This window comes from Lissotriton vulgaris, chromosome 8, assembly GCF_964263255.1.
Source record: "Lissotriton vulgaris chromosome 8, aLisVul1.2, whole genome shotgun sequence".
NCBI lineage: Eukaryota > Metazoa > Chordata > Amphibia > Caudata > Salamandridae > Lissotriton > Lissotriton vulgaris.
The window spans coordinates 601,133,193-601,155,823 of NC_141696.1; the positions used below are offsets into that span (position 1 = coordinate 601,133,193).

General features: G+C 41.8%; 2 protein-coding genes across 2 annotated transcripts in view; one reads left to right on the forward strand and one right to left on the reverse strand.

Annotated features, from left to right (window-relative positions):
- CMSS1 (cms1 ribosomal small subunit homolog) overlaps positions 1–22,631 on the reverse strand; it is a 940,652-nt gene that overhangs the window by 589,980 nt on the left and 328,041 nt on the right. The gene's annotated exons all lie outside the window — the stretch shown is intronic.
- Positions 1–22,631, forward strand: part of FILIP1L (filamin A interacting protein 1 like) — a 739,320-nt gene that overhangs the window by 95,872 nt on the left and 620,817 nt on the right. The window lies entirely within an intron of this gene.

Below are 22,631 nucleotides of genomic sequence, written 5' to 3' on the forward strand. Positions count from 1 at the left end.
GGAGAGGAATGGAGCTCTAAATGGCAGCTTAAAGTACAATATACACCAACAGGGGATGCCCACGTACGTTTTATAAGATAGGGTGCTTCTGGAGACACTATCATGGGTTAGGCCTGCTGGACAATGTGCCTGCACCCACACTATAAGCCACCAGCCGAATCAACACCATTACTCAGAAGAGTTCTCACTAGACTAATTAGGCATCTATGTGTTCATGTTGAATTCCTGGTTGGGATACAATACTGGGGTTACCAAACTGTTGTGCTATCCGATGGTCATTCAATGGGGCACATTGATGCTGACTGTATGCTGTCCATATTGACTGTAACTCATGCTACACAAGTTAATGTTTTGATGACACTATGTATTTGTTGTTTGCAACATGCATGAAAAGTAAAAAACTGTTTGGAAAAAAAAGAACTTACAGGGTGACCTTAGCAGTCAGATGGTTGTAATCGGAAAAGACCATGTTCAGGTAGCACAGCCTCCTTCTGGAGGATGAGACACAGAACAGGCCATCCATCCAGTTGAAAGTCTTCTCTGCATATTACGAGAGGAGTATTGCCAAGACCATTTTAAGTGTGACCTTTTTGACCACGTGTAAAGTGGATCTAATATTACTGTGCATCTGGAGCCCCTGAACAAATCCACTCTGATCTGGTTGGACCTCATTAAATGGAGTGGCCTAAATCTTAGTATAGCGCTTTGCATTGATATTCAACAAGGGAATTTGAAGATATACATAAGTGCATAGGCGAGGGTTATTCCCAGGCTTCCAAGTAATTGGTTGATTGGTTTAATTATTAAATTGTGTTCATTAATTTTATTTTGATCTTTTTATTTTTCATACTTGCATGTAATAACTGATTATTAAGGTTTTTCTTTTTATAGTATTTCCTTTTTATTCCTTTTAATTGCTTATCAGTGTACATGTTTAAGGGTAATAGGAAAGGAAGTGTTTTAATCCAAAATATGTTAAAGGTATTATTATATTTTATTTGTAGTATAAACTAGTATTTTGTAAATTTGCTTTTGTTCTATATTTAATGAACAGATGTATTATTTTAAATGTGTTTTTTTGTTCTATATTTAAATGTTTTATTTAAAAACTGCCATAGTGGGAATAGTATGTTTTACCCAGCCTCAAAAAAATACTTTCTATAGTTTTGCTAACGGAGTGAGAATAGTAAATCGGACCCATCCAAAATCCAACACTTTACCTACTTTTGCTTAAATTGGAGTGGAAATACTAAATCGAACTCCTCCGAAGTCCAACAATTTCCCAACAGCTGCTCACGTCGGAGGATAATAGTAAATTAGTAAAAGCCTACAAAGTCCAACACTTTACCAACTGTTGCTCAAATTTGGAATGTGAATAGTTAATCTGACCCCTACAATGCCCATCAATTTCCTTACTGTCACTCTTGTTGGAGTGGGGGTAGTAATTTTACCTTGCCAAGTAAAATCTTTATACAATTTTTTGTTTGGGTGTGTGTGTATATATATATATATATATATATATATATATATATATATATATATATATATATATATATATATAAAGAATTAGAGCCTTTAAATACCATGCCTATTTCATGTAAGTAAAGAACCAGCAGTCCTTTATTTATTTTGGTGACTGTTTAATTTGTCTGTTTTAAGTGACTCTAGCCATCTCGTGATCATGACAACTTGTTTGTCGAAACGTGTTGAGAGGTGTTTATGCAAAATAAAGACTATATTTGCAGAAGGATAATCTACTGGAGTGTGCGTGCCTTCTGTTGAATTTTGCAGAAAGAAGGTGTGTGTGTGTGTGTGTGTATATATGCAGTATGCAATTTGTATGGGTTAATTTATTTTTATGTTATTGTAGACATTTCAAATGTTTTGATATCGTGTGTTTGATATTAAAAATCATAATCTCTTTGTGTTTAAATAATAAATGTATATTTTTAATGTTATGTTTATTATTTTTTGCAAGTATATTAAGTATATATTTTAATTTTCGAAAATATTTTTACATTGCAAGTATATATTTTCTAATGTACTGTATGTAAATTAGTACATGTTTTAAAGGTAATATAGTTAAAATTTGGTTTACCTACCCATTTTTTGATGATATTGTAGTCTATACTTTTTTTGTCAATATCATTGACTTTACATGCAAAGCAAATAAAGGCAATATATTGCGTTCTCGAAAAGTGTTTTGGCAGTAATTTTGTCACAAATTGTTAGTAAGACAACCGTAAAATGTAACAAGCGATCCTCTTTGGGTGTTGCTGTTATGTATAAAATCCCAAACAAATATATTACAAAAAACCTTGAAAGCTACTCGTTAAGTTATACTTTCTTCAATGACCCATGGCCCAGAGGCAGCCATGTCAATGGTTTAAGTCACTGCGAGTACCCAGCGGATTAGTGCATGCTGTGATTCAATATCCAAATATTAATTACCTCAGTGGGTGGCACATGTGCAAGATGTCGTCATGGACACAATGTCCAAGTCCTGTGCCTTTATTTATCAATCCAATGTACTCATGAAAGTCCTAGATCACTCCACTCAACTAAACCAAACCAATCATACTAGGGTTCTAGATTACATCGATTTGTTTAAAAAAACTGAGCTGGAGTATTGTGCCTCTCCGCCTCCCCGGGATCATATGGAGTCATCTGAAAATGTATCCAACAACCTATTAACATAACGTGTTTTTATAAAGCACACACTCTAGCTGAAGGGTGCCTTGGTGCAGAATAGCTGGTGTTTATTGTCAACCAACTCAATGCTACTCCATTTCATTACTGTGGGAGGATGAAAAGCTGAATTACCTCCTGGAGTACAAACCTGTGTCCATGAACAGATTTCTTCGCGTATATATCCTCAGAGACTGTTAACATGGTTGTTAAGTAGTCACCAAACAATATCTAAAATTTAGGCTCTAGTGAAAGATAAAGATGATCTAAAGCACACAAAATGGGGACCCCGATGTTAAGGAAGCTGCTTTATTGTGTTGGGAGCATTTGAACAGTGTCTCGTACCCCAGACAAGACCTCAAAGGGCTTTGATTTTCATCTGTTTTGGGCACCCTTTCGAAGGCTTGTGGTTGGAAAGTATTAAATGTATTAAATCGTTTGTGGAAGATGCTGGTTGAAGCATGTGAGATTCGAAGATGTGATTCAAACATGATGAAGAGTACATTGCAGCGGAGAGAGAGAAAGGGGAGTCACAGCTGGTTATATCTACTTACCAGTTGTAGGGATAAGCAATGCTTACGAAAGACAAATAGAAAGGCCCACATATTTCACCCTGAAGTTTTACATTTTCAAGAACTTTTTTCTGGACAAGAACATCAGAAAGTAGGTTTACATGGTCATGCACATTACCCGAAATAATGCGGAGTCTGGAATGTCTTTAAAAGGGCAAATGGTGCTTCCATTTTACTAGAAGAGAGAATGTTAGATACAAATGGCAGGAAGAAAAATTATATCAGACGATAAAAGTCATTTTTTGAAGATCATTTATTAATAAATACATGAGCGTTTCTAGCATCCTTTTACTGTTGGGCTAATGAAGAGGACTTGGGTCAAGACCTTGTGCTCCACTGCGACCTATACCATGTGCCAAAAGTATTTAATATACGCCTTATCATAAAATGTCAGTCTCAGGTAGGTATGTGATTTGGCTGAGAACCTCTAGGAGAATATGCAATGTGTTGCAATTAACATGAACAGTGACTCACCTATTACTCATGTGCCACTAGTTAAGGCATGCTAGGGTCTTCTGTTTGTAATTTCATCCCCATGGTTATGAATCTTTTGATAATGGAGATGAAGTCATTGTTAATTAATTCTGAGTCAAGCTACATTTTTAAGGAGTCTGAATTTATTTAAAACATTTAATATGGTACGCATACGTGTTTTAGACCACAAATATGAATACAAAATAGTAATTCACTATTTTATATTTTATTTTGTTTTACTGTCTTCAACTGACCAATTTGATCAGCAATGTTTATTAAGATCATTGTACAATTATCTAAGCTATGAAGCGCTTGACTGTCATTCTCTAACAAAGAAGGCTTTTCTAACAAACTTTAAAACATCAGAAAATATTTTTAAAAATGTATTTTAATTCATGGTTGATTTACAGCCTAAAACACAAATTTGTATCAACCATATTACAGATTCAGTGATGGTTAACCTGTAATTATGGATGAGATTGTTGGCTCAAAGGGAAAGGATTATTTGGATTGCTAATACCTTTATTGCCTTTTGACAAATCTGAATAAAATCTCCCAACAACTCGTCAGTCCAGATATAATTCTTCTTTTAAAGTTCTGCTCAGTTTAGCAAAGTGTAACAGTCACCAATGCTGAACATAGTAATTTGCCTAGAATGTCATATCTGCATGACAAAAAGCTTTGAAGGTTTATTATGCATACTTGATCCTGTTAGTCAAAGATGATAGCATTTGAAAGTATATTGGCTCCTAACTGATTCCTGGGAGCTGAACATTCTGCTCTAGTCACTATTTTCTGACATCCGTAGATCAAGCTAGCAGTCATCATTTTGGAAACACTTCCTTAGAACTCTAAAGTTCCCATGGTCCATTCATGGTTGGTTCAGGTAGTCCATTTTTAGTTTTCGCCCAAGACAGCGCACCTGCGGTCTCAGCAAAATATTTTTTTAACAAAAAAAGTTCACTCACTGCACCCTCCTGAAAGCGGATCTCTAAACCACTTTAAAAGTGCAGGCAGGTTGCCGCCTGTCCTGTGAAAACACTTGTGCCCCCCTTCCCATTACTACTACATCCAGGCCCAAGAGGATGGAGTCTATGGGGCCGAAAAAGGGAAGGGGTGTTTATGTGCACAGCAGTTACCACTGTGGGCACTACTGAAAATTAAAGAACTCGCAGGAACTTGGAACAAGAAAGTATGGAGCGATAATGGGGTGGTTCCGTGGGGGATCTGCATATGGATAATAGTTTAAACACATTCCCCGAGTTGTGTCCCACATATGGGATCCTGGCTGGACAATTTATTGCATACAAGGCCATCAAGTACACCTGAGTTGGGGACAGTTCAGTTCAGTCTCAGCAACGTTGAGGATATTGCGGTGCATCCTAACACAAGGACACAGTAGGAAAGCAATCACCACATTATATTTTGCAGCGTTGGCACAACAGAAGGAATTGGCATCAGATGTGAAACTAGTGTGGGAGCAAGACATGGGTGTGAATACCCCAGACAAAAAATGGAGTGGGTCAATAGAATTTGTGAAAACAGTATCCCGTAACCCCAGGTTTAGATGAACCCAATTTAACTACTTACACCAGACATACCTTACACCACAGCGTATGCATCACATGTATCAAGGGGTGCCATCTTATTGCTCCATATGCTAACAGCAGGATGCCGGCTTTTACCACATAGTGTGGGAATATCCAGCCTTACGGACAACATGAGGTGATGCAACATGTATCAGAGTTTACAGAACCAAGTTTTACTCCTTCACCGGAACTCTTCCTATTGGGATTGATGGCAGGGTCAATGAGGGGCAACTATGTGTTTAAATTCGCCTCCCTAGGGCTGATACTACTCAAGCACATGATAGCCAAGTCTTGGAAAGCAGCAACGACCCGACTTTTAAGAGTTGGTTAAGGTACCTGCAGAAGTAGCCTCTGGCGGATGCGGAGCTCAGGACAATCATTAGCAAAAGCTGGAGGGAAAATATCTGGCATGGCCACGTGCTAACAGTGGAGGCCAAAAATGATGAAAGACTGTGGGGAAAGGGACAGGGAAACGCATTGTCTATGATTTCGGAGTTGTTACAGCAATATGGAGGGGTGCTACGACTTAGCACATAGAACAGGAATATACTTGACATAGTAGTTGTGAAACGTATTCAATTACTGCTACACCCCCACCACTCCACTCACCTGCTGCAAAAATATTGCTTGTGTTTGCTCGTTTATGCACATGTGCATATAGAATCGACCTTCAATGTAACAGTATGAGGGTGTTTATCTTGTAGTACATCAAATCATAACTTATTTTTTTTTTACTTTATTTTTGCAATTTATGTAACATACACCAAGAACCCCCTCAATTGACATCGTTACAACACATGTACACAATTCGACAACCTCATTACGGCACTTGTGGACATAGGCATCATCTAGAGAGGTACGGACACATGAGGATTAACAGATTAGCAAGAAATAATCTCTAGCGGTCCCCCCCTCCCTCCCCATCAGACCCCGACCCCACTGGCGAGAACAATTCGTCACTTGCCCCATCAGACTCGCTCTGAGAAGACCGCCCCCTCTCCACCAGTCCCGAGGTACACATGATTCGCCAGACGAGTAAATCGTCCTGCAGTTTCTCATCCCTCCGAGTGAGTTGCATATGAGTTTCCTCGGCCAGGGATCATTCTCTCACATCTTTAAGCCAGGTGAGCACCCATGGAGCCCTCTGTCCCATCCAAGTAATCGCTACCCTGCGCCTGGCAAGCACCAACATTAATTGCAATAGTTTATAGGAGAGTTTCCTTTTCTTGGGCTTGGGAACTAACGCCAGTAAACAATGCAAGGGATTCATTGCTATCTGAAGGCCTGTAGTGGTAACTATGTGATCTACCACCCCGGCCCAGAAACTCCTAATCAAAGGGCAGCCCTAGGCTAAAAATAATAGCTTTGAACATTCACACTGTGTTAGCTTTGGGCTTCCTTTGTTTATTGCTGGGGATTGGTATCTGCTTACTGTTCGGGTTTATTTTGTTATTTGTTATTTTTTCATCCATTGACTGACACACCAGCAGTGTGACGTATTACCCATGAGTAATTATAAAACACTAATGCTTCCTCCCTTGGGGAAACTGAATGGAATAGGTTCCAGAATCACGTGACGTACTAATGACCCAGCAGATTGTTATGTAAAACAATCAAACATTATTTAAAAACACATCGTTTTCACAGTTTTCGTTAACTTCTCTGGGAGTCCATATAGGCCAGTTGGTCTAGCCCTTGTGTTTTGTGTATTCCAGGAACTGTTCAGACAAAGTGAATGCTTTCATTCCGAGTCTTCTATAGCTCTCAACAGTGTAGAACCCTTTCTCTATGTCTGCACTCTCTGACGAGGCCTGCTTTGTCCAGTTGAGCCCCTTTCCCCTGAAGCAGTCGTATTAACCTCCCAAAGAGTTCAGATCAGGTCTTGTGGCCAGCAGAGAGGTGTAGACCACTACTTTGTGCACAGCACCTCAAGGGTGCTCTGTGAGTTTGTGTGCAGCACCTTCCTGACCCGGATCTGGTTCTCCAAATGACCCATGTCACTGTTCTTCCCGGATAGTTTTCTTCCACTCACTCTGACATTGCTCCTTAGCTATGGTTTCTCCAGTGGCACTGCCCTAGCTTCTGTGTTCCTTTTCTGGCAGGGCCTTTGAGGGTATGAATACTCCCCAGGGTCCTGTGCTCCTGCCCTCACTGGTGCCACCTTGGGTACTTCCTCTTTTAGCATTGGCATGCCTCACACTTGTTTTTTGCGGTCAAGCTGCCTTGCCAAATGACAGTCTGTGCAGCTGCTATATTCCAGCAGTTTCCAGGGGAGGTCCAATTTCCGTTTTGGGTTTTGCCTCAGATCTGGCAGTGATCCCGCTGATGTGCACTCCCCTTACAGCCTCTAGACTGCCATCTTAGCCACATCCTACGGTGCATAGAAATGGAGGGCACGGGGGGCCACGCTCAGCATTATCATTAGAGACTTAAAAAATGGTTCAATGTTAACCGGAGAGCCAGGTTTTTGTTTTCTGCTCCTTGATGTGCCTGCTAAGGCAACTCTAAGGATAGGGTGGCTGCTTTACAGGGGCTGAGCTGCAAAACAGTCCCCCGCCCATTGAGAGCTCCTGGAGAACTCATCCTCTGTGTCCTGTGCTTGCGCATGTTCCATTTTTCCATAATTTCATAGTGCATAGACAAGGAAAATGAACATGTTGTCTAGCACCCACACCCAAGGATCGCTGCTCAGAAAGACTATACCACTCTTTTAAGCACCTTCCCAGGCAGAAGCTGGGGCAATTGTGTTCAAGAGTCAAGATCATCTTGGGTTTCTGTATGTGTCGTACGCAGGTCTTTAAGTGGGCTGAATCCTGCCGGTGCTCAGCACCGGCAGGTGATAAAAGCAGGTGCCGAAATGGGTCCTTATCTGGCTCTCCATTTTTACCTTTAGGGTATATAAAAAAAGCTTAACTCTGCGATAGTACCATACAGTGATGAAGCAAAGGAGGAGGGGGGGGGGGGGGGGGTCTGCATCGGGCGGCACAAGTTTTGCGGGGGGGAAATCTTCCCAGCACCCACCCCCTGTGTTTCCCGCAACACAGGGACCGCCAAGGGCGGCCAAAGTGCTAGCTGCGCCACTGGTACCATACCTCACTGTTTTTGATGTAACTTCAAGGAAACTCATTTTTCAATTTTATAGAGCGCAAACATGAGCACAAGCTACATAACACAAGCACAAGCTCCATCCTGCTTTCTCAGCTCGAAAGTCAGCAACTCTAGCCTTAGCCACAACCTCGCCCACAAGAACGGAAGCATTATCAATATTATATACAACAAAGTATTAGTTGTTGCTTATTTATCTTATGCAATTTACAAACCTGACAATAGTCCTGGCTTGTTGCAAGTGTAATGTTTTTAGTTGGATCAATGGACAGAAACAGCAAAATACCAGTGGGGTGGTACACTATTTTAAGTACAGATTTTTAGCTTAAGTATTTTAAGCCACGCCCTTGATTACATCGGCCATGCGCCTATGAGAGACCCCCCCCCCCCCCCAGTTTTTCATCCCACTTAAAGCCCTGGCTGTAGGCATGGGTAGGGCCATTCCTTAAGAGCTCAAGGAGATTTCATAGAGGTATTTTTAGCAAAAGGAGGAATTGGGGTTATTTAAACAAATCATATCATACATAAACATAAGCATTCTTGCAGTTCATCTGCACTACTTTGATGGCTGAGAGCAAGGCATTAGACAGGCAACTTTCAGACTACAGGGGAGAACGTCAGAACAGACAAACAGTAGATGCGATGAAAGGTAACTGTTTTAAACAAGTATTTGCAAAGCGAATAGGTCTCGCCTTTGGCACTTATTGGCTTTGTCAATGTTTTTTAACGATGCTGTACAGCATCACCAAAGCGGAAACAACACTGGGGGTGCAGGTGCAGGGGAAGCAACATTGGGGGGGGGGGGGGGGGGGGGGGGGGAAGAAGAGAAAAGCAAACGGGCAAAAAAGAGAGCAACTTGGAGTGTGGTGGCGGAAAAGAAAGCAAGAGAGCAAACAGGAACTTGGAAGGCAGGAGCACATGGGTGGGAGAAAATGCAGGAGGGAGTAGGGAAGAACCAATTGGGTGAAAGAGCGACATGGAACACGAAGGAGAGAGTAGAAAGCCCACAAGAGGAACTGCTGGAAAACACATGCACTCCTGAGCAGTGCTCAAGACCAAAGCAAAAAATGTGTTCCCTAAATGTGAGCAATGGAAAGACACAAGTAAATTGGCAATGCTCTAGGGGAGGGAGAGATACAAATGGACAAGGTAAGCCATTGAATAAAAAGCCGGCACATGAGAGTGCCTGTAAAGGCAACCAATGGTAAGCAATAGGTGGGTTGCAAGTCCCTCTATGTTTTTGATAAGCTCACAATATGTCATTCATAACCAGGCAGCTGAGCTGTCTGGAAGGCTCGATCTAAAAAGTTACACGCATTATACCCTGCCAGACTCCCTCTAGCTTCGTGGACTTTCTTTAACTGCTACACACAACAGATGTAGGAAGAGAAACAACCACCCACAATACAAAATGAGACAAGAGAACTCAAAGAAAAGGATACCACAGCCCTTATCCTAGTAACACCTATCACCCCTGTCACAAAACCTAGAAATATTCGCTGAAAGAAACTGTATAATCCTTTGGGAATGATGATTAGTCATTGAGCCCATCTACTTGGCTTTTCTCTGTCATGCACAAAAAGCTCACAATGAATCAGACCAAGGGAATAGGGGAGTTGGGAGCCTGTAACTCTGATTAACAATAACAATTATATAAAGAACCTGGTCAACTAAAGCCTATTGGTGATAATATATAGACAGCATCTCACAACGGAGTAGTGTTCTTTCGCTGGTGTTACAGGTTTAGAATCTGACCGGAGTATATTAAGGTATGCTGCCTCCGATCGTGTCTATTGGAAAGACTATCTGCGTTTTGATCGCTCTCTGGTGGGGGCTTGTGGGACTATTGCAGCCATTCCGGAGTCAATCCACATAGGTGAAACTCCCCAGCGCCCCAAAACAATTCTGTACGCAGATATTATAGGAGTGGGAGTGGGCTTCCACAGGGCCTCGGATGCATTCCAAGATGTCTGAGGAAGTATGTAGGGTGGCAATGGGCCTGTAAAAGTAGCCAAGTGATACCATCTTGATGTTGCTGGGCTTATGCCGGCCTTGAGACAAAGCCCTAAGCAGGTTCCCTGGAGCTCTAGGATTACGAAATGAAATGAGGACACAATCGCCAGGGTATACCTTTTGCAGCTTCCCCACCCATCGCACCCTTCTGGCCATTAGGATTTCATTAAATAACAAGTCTCAACACCACATATTGTCGTGGATCTAAATGTGTGGATTTGGAAATAAAGTCCTCGGTCGACTCTGTAACACCATGGCGCAGTGTTGGCACATTTGCCAGCACAATAAATTAGGGGCACGTTGCTGGTGGCAGATCGCATCTAACTGGAAAAGCTGTGAGCATGTCTGATGAACTGGTGGTAATAGGGGTGTTTTTGGACAGAGGAGGACCCTCATTGGTAACCCTGAGCCTGGTGTGCTGAGGCAGTGTGGGCAGTTGGGTAAGATACAGCAGGTGCTTCAGTCACAGCACCCTCCCTTGGGCCCAGACCTTCCCTTGGGTTCACGATGTCTGGCAGTCGAGTCTCTTGTTATTCCCTTACAGTTGTAATATGGGTGGATATACGGACCACGCTGGGGTGCCCAGATGCTTGATTATGAAGTAGATTCAGTATTTTTACCTCGATAGACTCAAGGTGATCAAACAAGACTTTCAGCTTAGCATCCAGGCATTTTTCAATTATTTTACCAAAACTGTCTGACCTCACCTGAAGACTGTCTGTAGAGGGCCCATCACAGCTAGCGGAATCATGCCCTATATGGGCCAGGTGGGATCGGGAATTACTTGATTTGCCGGTGTTGGCTTTTTTTGTTTGTCACTTGGAGATTTAGGAGGTTTATAAGGGGGCTTGGTATGCAGAAGGGCACAAGAAGGGGATAAAACCACAGGTGATGGAGCTAAAGCGCATGGGTGAGACCCCACATTAGTAGCCTCACCCGCAGCTGCATCTATTTCTAGCTGGGTAATGGGCTCAGGAAGAAAGTCTTGTCTTGTGACCAGTTGGCGGCAGGAACAAGAGAAAGCCTCCTTTCACAGAGAGTATTTCTTTATCAATTTTTACCACAACCTTTTCAATGTAGCCATCAAGCATGGTGGTCTTTCTTTTGACCAAAGATTCCTCTGTTCTCACCTCTAGTTTTCATTTGATCATGTTTCCAGGGCAATCTAGAGCTCAATGAAAAGACTCCAGAGGCTTTCAAGTGGTGTCAGGACCAACACGCAAGTAAGGGACATCCTGAGGTGTGAGTCCTGCTCCTTGAGCTAGCAGCCGGCTGGAAAAAGGGGTGACCAGAGCTGGGAAATATGGTGGGAAGAGACCCGAGCTTTTCTCCTCCCCTACCTGTATATCCAAGGCCAATCTAACTTGGGTCAAGAAAGGATTCCTAACTAGGAACAGAATGCGTAGAGAGGAATCTAAAATAGCTAACATTTCTGTTGCATGCCAACCTGCAATCCACCTTCATTTTGGAACAACATTTGTCTTGGATGGATAACACTTGGGACAGAATATTGTTAACCAGATTCAGGCTCGGTATAGTAAGGTGATAATTAAGTTTCCCACTGGACCAATTAAATTGTACCAACAAGTCAATCTGTCCCTGCGACAAGTCCTCTCATCAGAGTTTGCCTCATTTTACTTTCTTCTGTAAATATTATAGGGCCTATTCCAAAAAGATTTTAGCCCATTACTCGGAGCCTGTGGCATCAGAAGATATGCAGAGGCTCTGTTGCACCTGCAATCATTGAATTTCCCTACCCTTTGTTGTTCTGTCTTTCCCTTTTTAAAATGTGCACATAGCAAGAGAAAACAAAAGTTTTTTACTAGATTGTAACTGCGTAGCGCTAACATTTTGCACATTTTTACTCCGAGTGTTTTATTATGTATTTATCTTTTTAATCAGTGTCTGACTGCAATTTATTTTTGTGTTAAGGATGCTTTGTAAACTTGTTTTGTGCTTTTATGGCTGTGTTATACTGTCGAAATAAAGATTTTTGAAGAACAGCCTACTGAGTAAAACCATTGCAAGACAAATTAAACCGAAGGCACTAACTGTAGTTGAGTACTATTTTGTGTGGAATGTATATTAAATTAGAACATTGGAATGTTGAGAGCTCCACTTACGGCAATGGAGTGAATCACGCTACTACATGTTGGTATAGGCCCTCTGCTCCAAGACTCCTATTTATTTAATTATTTTTATTTAAAAGGTTTTATATATCGCTGGCTAGGCCTGATGGTATCAGAGTACTTTACATGGGTATCAGACAATAAATTGCAGGTTACAGCTTTACAAAGGTTACACAGTTATTAAGCATGGCAATTTTAGTTACAAGTAATGTTGAGACAAACAAAAAGGAACATATAGGTAGGGGGAAAAGCTGACATGGGGAGATATTGTGGGGAGTGGGGGGGGTAAGAGCAGAGGAAGTAGACAGAGAGTGGAGGAGGGAAAGAGGAGGGGAGAGTTAGAGACATGGCATGGCAAGAGGAGGGGGACGGTGACAGGGACACAAACCGGTAGACGAGTCAAAGCTGCGCCCAAAGTTCAGAAGCTGTGATCCCAGGGGGAGTAGTATAATTTCCCCATCTCTGTTGCGAGAGGCTCCCTAAGCGCAGTGGACTCTCTCAGAGGGGTCTCTGAGACTCAAAGGCATTTTTACTGGATCCTTCCCCAAAAAGGGGAGAGGGAGTGCTTTGGCAAGGGGTGCCATACCATACCTCAATTTTGAGTGGCTCCCTTGGCGCTGTTGACTCTCTAAGCGGGTATGCTGAGACTCCAGCGTATATATCTTGGATCTTTCCCCAAAAAGGGGAGTAGTGCTTAATCAAAAGGGCACAAAAGGACAGGGGGCTAGGGGGTGAAGCGGGCAAGGGGAAAGATTCAGGTGAGAGGGGATAGGAGCAAGGAAGTAGACAAAGAACAAAAGAATGTTGAATAGGAACAGATAGATAGGAGACAAGGGAAAAGCAGAGTCACAGAAATACGATGGGGAGGTGGGAGAGATGGGGAGAAAAACTGTGCCCAAAGTTTGGCTGGGTAGGTGACTGTCAGGGTGTGAACCGAGGCCGATCTCCTCAATATCTGAACAGAGCAGCTCCACCGGGCGTCAGACATAGTGCTCGGACTCCGCTGTCAGGATGGGGATCAGGAGTATGCTCAGAGATTGTCATTGTGTGTTGATTAGGTAGTGGTCACTACCACCCCTCGTTCACCTTAGCTCCATTGCTACCTCTTTGGTCATCTTACTCTGCCCCAGGCTCCCAACAGGCGCTCCGGCCCCAGGCACGTTCTCTACCTAGAGACGGTAGCAGCGAAGAATTGCAAGACCACTGCTTCCCCATTTTGGTATTTGCGAGGGCGTTCTGTATATTGGTCCTGGGCGTGGATCAGGCGTGACATCTACCTCAATTTCTGGGATGCGTCCCCCGCAATCTGGGCAACCCTCCGTGGATTGTCACTGTCTGTCGAACTTCGCTGGAGGGTCCAGAGTTGCAGCATGACACTATGGGGTCTGCTCCAGTGATTCCTCCAGTGAAGCGGCGTTCCCTCTATAGGATACATAGCGATTTCGTAAGGGGAAGCATTCCCCACCAGCCACGGCCGATGATATGCAGCATCGGCTCTGAGTATTTTACTGACCATTATGAAACTCCGTCAATCGCCGACTGATGGGCGCCATTTTAAATGAGCGTTCGGTCTCTCTTTTTTTTTTATTACAACACTCTACTCTCTGTGAGAGGAATGTTCTGATAGCCTTATAGCCCCTCTTTATCTGGTTATACCGGTTGTTAAAGGCCCTCTTCCTCGCTATAACTCGGGCTCAGGGCTTTTAACAAGTGGTATAATACTCTGTGGGAGGCTTTAATGCTACAATATGCTATTTATATCCAACATGCCCCTAAGATGTGAGAAAGAGAGAATTTTGTTTCTTACATGAAATAACTACAGTTTACAAAGGGCTACTTTCAATACTTAATTACATTAAAATATGATAATTGTTAAATAATAATGGCCCAGCATATGCGGCATACATTTCCTGCAGGAGAAGAAAATACGGCATAAACAGCTTTTAAAGAGCCTTATAGCCAATGTGCCACATAATTTAGTCCTGCCTCGTCACGTAATTGTAGCTGTCCCAACTGTAAACCACAATTATTTACATCTTGTTTCCGTGCTTCTCACCACAGTAGGGAAATTGAGTATCCACGTTTAAAGCTGCATCACTAACATGCCCTGTGGCTTTTCCATATGAACAACAAAGTGTGCAGGGCCATCCAGAACAAGGGTGGCTTTCTGTTGAAGTATCACTTATTCTGCAAGTCTCAAAACAGGCCAGCATCTGTGAGTGACCACTGCAGGCTGGAAAAAGACATTACAGGAATACATTTTTAGTTCAAACAAAATGTTTCTTGCGTAAATTTGCTCCTGGGGTTTTAGCCTACAGATTGATCACATTCGTCCCCCGACTTTAGGAAAATCACTGGAAAGCCAGCACGAGGTGCATGTTGTTCCAGAATGTTCCTCGCTGCTCATGGCCTTAAAACCATGCCACCGCAGCATTCCGCTCTACGCGCACGTACGTAGGAAACACGGAGATTACAGGGAGAAATTCTCTCAACTCCCAGGAGCAAATCCGCACAAAGGCCGCGTTGGCCTGCCTGAATCATGCTTCCGCCAGCAAAACCAGCCTCCCATTTGGAAACCACAATGTTGCAGAACAAATGACATAATCCAACAATAACGCCAATCTGCACTTCATTTTTTTGTTTCTTTTTGTCGGGATAATACTCGATTTTCCATGGCGATAGCATGGATGGAAACTTTAATCAAATAAGAGGCTGCATGAGAAGCCTAACGTTATTCCGATGCACCGAGCCATAGGGCGCCAACTAAGGGACACAGTATGCAAATATTTTCTAATAATCAAACCTCTTGTAGTCAAGAGTTCTGATTATGTGCCTCTCGACCGGCACAGTTTGGTACTGTTATGTATGGATGTATCTACTTGGTTATCACAAAGATCAGCAAATGTTTCATGTCAATTTACAAGACATATATAGGGCACAGGATGGGTTCCTGTTTCTATGATTCAAATCTATCAGAAGAAAAGTGCATAAGCGGGTTTAATGGCAACGTGTGTAGGTCCGGCCTAGTTACAGATTTGGCGCCCTCATCAGCCTCAAGTTTTAAAGAAAATGCACAATAAAAATACAAATATGTACATAGAAAAGGTTCGGGGTGGCCCTTTTCATTGATTGGTCTATTTCCGTGTTGCTGGCGTTGCTCTTCTGCACACCGCATAGAGCATGGGGTGATGGTTCAGTCCACTTTAGCTATTGGCTCTCTGCACTGAGTGGCAACATTTTGCTTGTGCACTTGTTCACATTCACCTAAAATATAGGCCAATTCAGTCCTCGTGCAGGTAAGCCAAACTCTGCTTTAATTTCTACTTTCATTACATGTTTTGTTCAAATTTGTTTGAGAAGGTCATTTCTACTTTTTACACTCTTAATGTCTATTTTATATGTTTTCAAAAAAATAAACTCCATTTGCTTGGCAAAGCCAGACGTGCTGGCATTAGCCATGCATATTTATGTCTGAGAGACTGGCAAAACTTCTGCTCTTCTTTCAAAAAGGCAATAATGTCACAATTCGTATCCATCTTCAATGATATATTTTGCCAATGCAAAAAAAAAAAATGTTTTGTTTTCAGCAGTAAAATAAAAGGATGTCGCTGACGCTCCATTATAAAAACAGTGCATGGATTTGATACTGCTGACCAGTGGCGGCCGCTCCGCCAAGACGGAGGAGCATCGCCCTATTGCTTTTCTGCAGTGGAACAAAGGGAAAACAAAATGATAATAACGCAAGTTATTATCATTTTATTTTCTCTTACTTATGCAGCTTTGCGTGAGGGGGCGGGGTCAGGGGAGGAGTGGTAGGCAGCACACTGCTAAGTGCGCAATGACAGCTTGGCCGGCCCTCTCGGGCCACCCAAAACAGTCTTGCGCACTTCGCATGTTCTCCATGCGGGCTGCATCGCAGCTTATGTGGAGAACATGCCCAGGCCTCAATTCAGCTTAAAAAGAGCGCCAAAACACCACACCAATCACAAAGCTGCAAAGGCAGAGTTGTGATTGGCTGACTGGGACTGGATGTACCTCCTGCTGTGGCAGAACGAGGGAGGACTACGGAGGAGAGATGCAGCGAGGAAGCGGCGAGAAGGTACGTTTTTATTTTTTATACCCACGTTCTCCCGCCCCACCCCCACCTCTGATCCGTGCGGGCCGCTGCTGCTGACTCAAATAGTTGGTGGGTGGATGGATGATGTTCTCATGAGCATCACTAGCTGCTTTGGGCACTTAATGTCACAAGTGCACTCGGGCACGAAAACCACAGTCTAGATTAAGGTGCACTTGAATGGTTGTGATGGTGGTGTGGACATAAAGGAAATAAACCACACGTGATCCTCTGATAACAGAAGTATCATGGAAAGGGTGACTTTACAAAATAATGTTTGGTAAACCAAAAAGCTTTATTTTAATGCTAAATATGTGGTGGAGGGGAGTTTGTTCCATGACCAATTTTATTTATGTTACACAGTTGTAAACTTAAACTCAATAAAAAAGAAAATAATGTCAAAGGCACACCAGGAACGACAAGTGTAATAAACAGCGGCGAAATGGGAATTTGTGTATAACATATTATAATTAGAACTTGGCTCATCTAAACGCTGAAGAGTAAAATGCAGTCAAGTTCTAAGGATATTCACAATTTACATGCTATGAATTTCAGAGGAAAATATTTGTTGATCATTCTTAAATCCAGACTGGATTTATCATTCAGTAACTCAAAGAGCAATCTGAGACTGGTTGTTCCTAAAGCCAGGCTCCTGAGAAAAACGGGCTACAATATACACTCTTAGGAAGGCTTTTTCGAATGATTTCACCATTGACCTTCTGCAAATGCAAGCTTTATTTACCCCCGTATGCATCAGTTTTGTCTCATTAGTTTATTGTTTCTCAAAAAACGATATGATATTGGTGTCTTTTAGGGGTATTGCTGGATCAGTGTACAGAGTAAAGCAACTAGTGTTGCAACTATAGAGAGATATTGATCTATCTACTTAAAGTTGCGGCTGAGATTCAGATTTGTTTAGACATTTCACTAGTGGAGACCTGGATAGGGATTGTGCTGGTTAGTAGGTTTAGATACTTGATTATTCTCTTATAAATAGGACTAAATAGATCTGAAAAACAGGCAAGTGCAAATCAACCATAGGTGCTTAAGTGCAGTGTTAGGCTTAATACAAATATTATGTAATGTTACCTACATTTCTACAACTCGTTCGTATGGTCTTATTGCACTTTTGAAATTGAGACACCCTTTAAGGTTCTTATATTCTTATTCACTGCAGAACATGGCGTGGCAATATTGTATTTGGTTGTGCTTTTTTTAAGCTTAGAGATGAACCGTACTGGATTGTGGCCGGATAGGCTACACTAGTGTATTGTTTAGATCCTATTGTATAGTGTCTGAATAAATATACTTATGGAATTGAAGGCAGCATCATTTTATGGGTTTGTATGTTGGGACTTTGGTGTTTATTTCATTAACCTGGTGCATAGTGTAAAGTACATCAAATGCACTAACATGAAAGAAGTTAAATTTAGGTTTTATACAACTCAACGTACACGAGGAACGTCGTCCAAATGATTCTTTAAAAATCGAACAGCATTCTGTGATGAACAAAATCTCCAGTAGATCATTAAAGAAGATGTGTGAAAATCGCATACAATCGCTCACTGTGCACAATCATACCCCATGTATGCACTATTTAGGTAGCCTCCATAATACCAAATATTGAACGAATGTTGAATAGATCTCACTACAGGTTTTTTCCTAAACCTCAGTTGCGAACCATGAAAAACATGCTTTGAAAAACGAGCCGAAACACACAAATGCCTGTGCACCCATGATTCTTTTTAAATGATACCATTTTCATTGGAATAACTGAAATAATGAAATCATTATAACGTTAAAATAATCAGTTTTAGAAACAAACAAACCAATTTGTAAAATGCAAATTTCTATATTAAAGACTTGTTTTGTATCTGAAGAAGCATTTCACGAATGCTAACTTTGAGGAGAAGACTTTCGATAGACTAACTTACAGATGTCTTAGATGAATAAGGAGACAATGTATTGAAGACAAATCCAGGTACATCCTAATCACGTGCAATCAAAGAACATTTCACATTTGCAAAACAGTTCAGAACAATCATAAACACTTATTTATCTTTCCTGAAAACCTATTTACCTATCTCCATATTGCCTTAGAGACAAGTCTTTTATTTAACTGCATAGGTAATCATTAAATCTTACTACCTCAAAATGAAATTATATATATTTTTACATGATATAGCCAGCTTTACACAGGTGCAGAATTGGAGAGACACTGTGATCAGTAGGATTACATTCTATTGAAAAAAATGTAGTAAGGCCCAAATAAGTCCACAGGACGGATGATGGATGGGTCATAGCTTTTAGACTTACATTCAAGCCGAAAGCTCTGATTGGTAGTCTTTCAACTTTGCTTATAGTTTACTTGCATTCTAACCGTTATATTTTCGGACCTCAAAGTAAGTTATAAGATAATATTCTGAACACATCCAAAACTACTGGACTCTCAACTCTGCATTCAGGAACAGTTAGTAGCCTCCTGGGTGAGATGACTAACTATTTTACTCAGACAAATGAATAAGTGGAGTGGTGTGGCTCACTGGTTAGAGGCGGCAGGCCCGGAAGCAGGGGTCGGCCCGGGACCAGGGTTCGATTCCCGACGCGGCAGGGTCTTGGGCCATGGTCAGCGGACTCGATAATTCTCGCCTCGGTGCCTACTCCAACCATGGGTCCCATCCAGCAACTCTGGGCAATAGCTTGCTTAATCTCTACTAACGGCGCTGGCCGGGGATGCTTGTCTTCACCTTGGAGATGCCCAGGAGGGACCATCTCATAGGGAAAGCCAGGATGGGTTCCCCAGCGGTATACAGCGCCGTGACGCCCCTTTGCTGGGGCAGCTGTGCGCTTTACAAGTATACGACATTTAACATTTACCTCCGATGTCTGCGTAGATATTTAGATCTCAGTCACCTTCCCCTACAATAACTACTCTTCCCTCCCTCTTCTTTCACTGTGGAGAGACGCATAGCTAGCTAAAGGACTGCTTAGTTGTAGGGTGGGGAGTTTAGTGTCTGAAAGAGAAAGAATTATATCTGAACCTCTCCGCACTCTCTTTTAACAATCAGAAGACGTAACAAAATAGGGGAAATATTAGCGTAAATGTTTTCAAACACGCCTTTGCTAATTTTCTTAATAATTTACTTATCTCTTGTAAAAAACAAATCCCATGCAACTACTTTACTGCGTATGGCCCATTGGATTTATCAGTATTGAATCTCCCTCCTTTTCAAAGACTGTATATAGCCATTGAAACCATTTGCCCCTAACTTATTTTATTGTAGCAATCATAGAGGGGCTGTCTTGGCATATTTCTATGCTAACCAGCCCCCTAGTCTACTTTTGTGGTTAGTTTTGGTTGTATAGAATGTTTTTACTGGTTGTTCTCTTTAAAGCCTGTAAATCAAATTTAATTAGCCATTTGCATTAAACAGTTTTCCGATAGATGTATAAAATGTATATAAACTGTTTATGTACAAGATGGGATACATTTACCAGTACCATGTAGGGTAAACACATGTTTGTACCTCAAAGTGATAAGATACAAGACCAGAAAAATGAAATTATGAAAATCAGAATGTATCCAATGTATCAAATAGTGCATTCACTATTTTTTTGGGCATAAATGTTCGTTTAGTTTGAGTGATAATTGAGACTTTAAAAAAAATAGTAAAGTTGTCCAGGCTACCTTGAAAGAGTTACATTTAGTTTTTTACGCATATTCAACAACAAAGTTTACCATCTGGGAGGTGCAATTTTCTGTCTGGGTAAGAATTGCAAGCAGAGTGAGATTTTAGTACACCTTTGTCTCCACCTGGCTAGGAGGTTGGTGGGCATATTTAGCACCTTCTGGGAATAGGTGCGTCCGGTGAAAAGCCTGGTGTTATGTGCCGGTTCGGGAGGTTAATAGGTGGAGCGAATATGACATTGTTGGGCTCCTAAAAAATGGACTCTGAGAACTCGGAAGGGTGGTGGTCTATGAAGTGGAAAACTTCAACATGACAGGGCAATACCTTTGATGTGGTTGGGTTGAGAGCTGAAAGGAGTGGGTGTTTTTTTTTGCTCTTGGTAAACAGGATAAATCCTCAGCTTTAGTTTTATAGAGGCACTAGAAATCAAGTTCTGAATGAGTTAGAAACAGGTTTTGAGTAAGCAAATATCATGAGCAGACAGGATTTGTCAGTCAGAGTTGTGTGCCAATGGCTTATTGATGAATTTTGATGCGTGTTCCATGTAGAGGTTGAAGTTCATGAGAAGTGCCATGGGGTACCCAGTCAGGGTGTTGTGCGATCTTGAGGTTATATCTTGATTAATTAGAAAATAAATCAATTACAAAATAAAATAAAATACATACAAAAAATTAGTGGCTATGGGTGAGGGGGTGGTAAACACTCTTAGGATTGTTGGGTGTCACTGATGTGGGTTATGATCTTGTTTATCTACTCTATAAAACAAGGAAGGATGGGGTTGATTTTCGACATTGAATGTGGGACTGGAGGGTCCGTACAAGGTTTACATTTATTTGACTGCTTAGACAATCACTTTGCTTTTATTGGATAGTTCATTTCTGGTGGTTTTGTAGGACATGAAGTGGACTGATGCTTTACTTCAGACAAAACATTTTTCACCCATAAACAAGAAACTTAGCATATCTCATCTTTTCTTTCATAGAAAGTATTGCATTTATATGAAGAACATTCTGTCTTGCGTATATTTTAATATATGTGTGTACAATTTAAGTGCATTCTTTAAGTAAGAAGGATAGAATTAAGTATTAATTAAAATAAAGCACATTTGAAGGAATCTGAATGCTGTTACAAAACGTTATAATCAAGCCAGCAGAAGATATGGAAGAGGGACAAGAGTATTACTTGTTAAAAAAAATGCAACTTTTTTTCCGTTGGACACATCAGGATATTGGCCGTGTCCATCTCCCTGACTTGCCTGCCCCACAGGCCCGGACTGGCCGTAGCGGGCACCGGGCAATCCCCCGGTGCGCTGCACGGGTGGGGGCCGGTTTTGGGCCCCTGGGGGCCGATTTTGTTACAGGGCCGTTTTTGCAGCGTCGGCCCTGTAACAAAATCCGCCGAAAACTGGCCCTGGCAAAGAGCTCGGCGGCACCCCCGGGAAGGAGGGGGGGAGGGGGTGGCCGAGCACTTTGCCAGGGCCGGTTTTGGTTCCAAGTCCGGCCCTGCTGCCCCAGCACCGGAATAGTGCATTCTGGGATTTGCAGTCCGTTACTACACAATGGGCAGCAGTAAGGGTGGTGTTTTCACTTGGAGGGGGAGTGATATGGTCTCAACCAATCAGCAAAGAGAGGGACATACTTCCTCCGGGACTGGGCACGCCTCCTACTATACTTACCGGGCACAGAAGAAGGCTCAACAGCCGAAATGCATTTACCTGCCATGTGTATTCTACTGAAATAAAGTGGCCTCCTTGATGCTCCCCCGCTGTGGCTTCCACTCTTTTCTTGCAAAGGAGGTGTTCGTGGATATATATATATATATATATCTCCAGCAAGGCTTTTCGGGAAGAACCCAAACCACTCAGCGATGGCGGGCCGTGGAAGCTCATGTGTTTTCACAAGTTTTATTTACTTTTAAATATGCTAAATTTTTTCACACTTGCAATGAATTGTGTTAAACATTGTATGAGATGAAACTATTTGTTTGAACAATGTAACAAGATTGTATTTCTAAGGTTACAACAATATTGAAATGTTTTGATTACAATGTGAAGTCTGTTGTCAGTATTTACACGGAAGTGCGTCAGAGACAGCACTGTTTACATTCACCGCAATAAAATAACCTGGCACCAGCTATATACCGAGTCCGTGTCCCTGCTTGTGCACAATTGCATTTGGGAGTTTCGATTTGGATATATTTATATATATATATATATATATATATATATATATATATATATATATATACACACACACACA